Here is a 5,000-nt window from a genome sequence, read left to right as displayed (position 1 = left end):
CAGCTCAATTTTTCTGCCATCAATTATCACACCATTACAGTTCCATATCTTCGATTTGTTACCTCAATTATGCTTTCGTCATTGAAACGTTCACCTCGACGTCGATAGCATGAAATTCATTTATCTCTAGAATCAACTTTGAAATAGCAACCTGTCTGTAAACAAAACGCTGCCCAACATTTTCTGATCCCAGTCCTCTCTAGAATCAACTTTTAAAAAAGCGATCTATCTGTAAACAAAACGCTGCCCAACATTTTCTGAACCCAGTCCTCTCTAGAATCAACTTTTAAAAAAGCGATCTATCTGTAAACAAAACGCTGTCCCATATTTTCTTATCTCAAATCTCAGTCCTGTGATCACGTGTCCATCTCAGAGTGACTTGGTGCAAAGGGGTAAACTTTTGTCGAATTCCGCTTGTGACTTGAAACTACATTTGGTGTGGCTAACTGCTGATTAGCAACGCCTATGTAAAATGTTGAAATTTATATTTTGGGTGCGCATACGAAATGTAGATAATGTTGGTGCCGACAAGTTCGGCGGCCTGCACCCGATCCTCATTTGTGTCAATAAAGGCATGTGATACATCATTAGAAAGAAATATTTGTCTTTTTAAGATATAGGACTTCCACCTTTCTTTTCTCTATAATAGCAAATACAAACTGCCTAGTTTCTTTTGTAAATGACCATTATATATATATATATATATATATATATATATATATATATATATATATATATATATATATATATATAATATATATATATATATATATATATATATATATATATATATATATATATATATATGTGGGCAGGGAGGTACACACTATGTCTTCTATCCCCTTATATCTGTTCTCCGACATGCTCTCTGTCTTTGTCTTGGAATTGGGATTACTTGGTTTTTTTCTTGGCCCTGGTCGGAGTCCTGGCTGGGAGGGAAACAGTCAAATGTATAGTTATTGTTTTGGGAGATGATATTTTTTTCCTTGTAAATCATCTCTCTGTTATGTATTAGTATATTTGTTATTTTTAAATGTATTATGTAAGCATTTGAGTGTATTCCTCTTTGTTGGATTTTGTGCTTGTGTCCGGATGAGACTTATAGGTGATCTCAAACTAAGTACATTGGTGGTATGCTCTTGGAATCTACATCTGATCCCTATTTGTTCCCAGTTCCCTATGTCTTACTTTCTCTTGGATGCTTCAATTGTAATTCTAGAACTTTTTACTATCCCATTTACTTCCTTTTTACTGGCGCTGATATAACCTAAATGTGTTGCAAGCGCCGTAAAACCCTTAAAAACAAAAAACATATATATATGTGTGTGTGTGTGTGTGTGTGTGTGTGTATGTGTGTGGGGGGGGGGAAGGGGAGGTTCTGTGTTGCTTTGTTTCTGGGTGTATGATGAAGGGTATGTATGGATGTATTTATTCCGATATAATATATCTAGTGGATTTTTTAAACCTCCAGATTAAAAGGAAAAACCTATGTACCCTATTAAGAAGGTCTGGTAATCGAAGGCAATTATGGGCTTGGTTTAAAATGGTTGTAATTGACAATATTTGGCGTTGGTTTCAAAGAATGTGGGTTATTGGAACTGCAAATAATACTTGACGGGAGAAATACTAGATTATCGAACACAAGAGGAGCGGGCTGTCAATAATAATAATAATAATAATAATAATAATAATAATAATAATAATAATAATAATAATAATAATAATAATAATAATAATAATAATAAATAATAATAATAACAATAACAATTAATAATAATAATAATAATAATAATAAATAATAATAATATAATAATAAATAATAATAATAATAATGATAGAGTCCTAACCCTGTACTTGCAAACAAACAAAGGCACACACTCATCCAAGAATTTGTACAATGGATCAGGTCTGATACAACAAACATGCACAGCTGTAGTTGCACATATTTACAGTCTAGCTCTAAGTGTAAACTTATGTTTTAAATAAATATTTGTAGAAAAGTCCATTGAGAATTTATTCTTAAATATCGAAAAAGTTTGTCATTCTCTGTTTCTAAAGAGATAGAATTGTATTATTATTATTATTATTATTATTATTATTATTATTATATTATTATTATTATTTTATTATTATTATTTATTATCATTATCATTTATTATTATTATTTTATTATTATTATATTATTTATTATTATAAATTATTATTATTTATTATATTATATTATTAATTTATTATTATTATATATCATTTTAAATTATTTTATTATTATTATTATTTTATTATTTTATTATTATTAATAATTATTAATTATTATATTATTATTATTTATATTATTTTTAATTTATTATTATTATTATTATTATTATTATTATTATATTATTTATTATTATTATTATTATTTATATTATTTTTATATTATTATATTATTTTTATTATTTTTATTATTATTATTATTATTTTATTATTATTATTATTATTATTATTATTATTATTATTATATTATTATTATTATTATTATTATCATTATTATTATTATTAATATATTCATTCATTATTATATTATTATTATATCCATTATATTATCATCATTATATTATTATTATATTATATATTATTACTTATTCATTATTATATTATTATTATTATATTATATTATTGATTATTATATTATTCATCCTATATATTATTAGTTATATTATTATTATTATTATATTATTATCATCTTATTTTATTACATTGATTATATATTATATTATATATTATTTCTATATGTATTATATATATAGATATTCTCATATCATAAACACATACGTCATATGATCATCTAAAATGACTGTATCGAAACTAAACATCTAACTGGCTAATTTTGAATAACTAATAAATTGACCTATAGAAAAAAATAAAAACCAATTGATATCTCTTTCGACACTTAGAAAACTGCTCAGCGTATTAACACTCAAACAAGATCAAAGGTGCATGAATATCTGTCTCTGAAACAGAGCGGATTCAGAAAAGATAGGAGTACCAGTGACATTGTATAGGCTCATCGGTGGTTGAAAGCCAGAATGGAAAAATACAAAGAAGAGTTCACTATATTGAGCAATGACATGAGCTCTGCCTTTGATACAAAGTAAAACGAATCTTTTGAAGGTATTAAACTCATTTCTCGAAAAAAGATCATATCCGACTAATAAGATCACTGCTGGCAGTTTACAACTGGGGCGAAAACAGTTTCATTATTAACATCGCTGGGAACTATCCAAGGAGATTGCCTGAGCCCAATTGTTTTTACCGTATATTTGGAAGCGGCTCTAAAATAATTGAGACAAAAACTCCCAATTCCTCAAATCCTTACCCGCGAACTGAACTACGCAAACGATGTTGATATCATATTTTGATACAACAGATCAGGCATCAAATCCGCATAATGTCAAAACTTTTAAAGCCAACTTCTGCTTAAAAACACCCCTTTTAGTCTTTAATTTCCTGCTCTCTACCCAAGTGTGTTTCACTTCTAGTGAATAAATTCAACTTTGTTTAAAGTCAACCAATCCCTATGGTCCGTGGTGCGGGCTTTATCGGGATTCCACTGTATGTTAGATTTAAATTCATTTTTTCCACATGTCTTTCACTCTGACAAAATACCGATTAAAAGCGATGGGTCATTTATTACATATTTCATTTGGACTCTATCTAGATCAATATCTACAATTTTGCTCTGAATTACATTCATTCAAAAAAAAAAAAGTTGGTGCTAGCGATAATTTGAATGTCACAAAAAAGTCGGTGCAAGCGAAATTTTGAAAGTCACAACAAATTGGAGCAAGCGAAAATATCTGAGTTACAAAAAAGTTGGTGCGAGTTAAAATATGTAAAGTCACAAAAAGTTGGTGCGAGCGAAAATTTGAGAATCACAAAAAATATGAGCAAGCAAAACATCTGAAAGTCACAAACAAAAATTGAAGTTATCTATCTAGACTAGACGTCTATGCAAAAATCTGAAAGTGAAAAGAAAAAAAATGGAGTCAGAGAGGGGGAGAAAGAGGGAGAAGGATAAAACAAGAGAGAGAGAGGGGGTGGGGAGAGGTAGAGTGAAATTGAGAGAGAGAGAGAGAGAGAGAGAGAGAGAGAGAGAGAGAGAGAGAGAGAGAGAGAGAGAGAGAGCTTACTGCTGTACAGTTGTTTTTTTTTGTTTTTTTTTTACTTTGAAAGAGATTCACGAAGACATCCAAGCAGCACGGGTAGAATTTTAATCATTGTAAATTGAGTGGATATTTGCATTTTGCATAGTATGATACATATTGTATTATATTAACTAATATACGCATAGTTTCATCAAGACATCAAGGCTTATATATCATAATTCAAAACTAGATATTATATTTCATACCAACGCGTACAGTTGTTATTGTACTCTACTGTCTCATAAAGGACTCCTGTTTTCCAAAATAGTGAGCCAAATTTAAATGATCATCGTCTTATGTTATTGTTGTCGTTATTTCCATAGTAAAAAATTGGTTGCGTATGTCCCAAATTAGGGCCGTATTATGTAATTTAATTGTATATGCATTGACCCGACGGACACTTCACATTGACAGTATAGACCTAGTTGTCGACAGGCTTAACGCGATGTGCTTGAACATATTTTCAGTTATGATAACCCACATTGCTATGGCTCATTGTTGTAATATAAATTATACTATCAAACCAAAGCAAAATAACAAATTACCACGGGCTCGGTTGGAAATACTCTAAAACCAAAGTAAAATATTATTGTCCATTACAACAATATTAAATCAAGCCCATATAATTTGCGCTGCTAGTCACACCGCGCATAAACAGCACTTTTGCGTGTCCACAATGATATTGTCGACCTACTTGACAAAAACGATAATGCAATACTACTGCTGCTGGACCTAAGTGCATGCAATACTACCAGACCGAAAACAGAGGCTCTTTGGAATCGGAGACAAAGCTCTAGAATGGTTTTCATGCTATCT

This window comes from Berghia stephanieae, chromosome 3, assembly GCF_034508935.2.
Source record: "Berghia stephanieae isolate SIO BIC M18660-M18661 chromosome 3, UCSD_Bste_1.3, whole genome shotgun sequence".
NCBI lineage: Eukaryota > Metazoa > Mollusca > Gastropoda > Nudibranchia > Aeolidiidae > Berghia > Berghia stephanieae.
The sequence above is the reverse complement of the archived record's forward strand: the minus strand, read 5'-3'. Positions refer to the sequence as shown.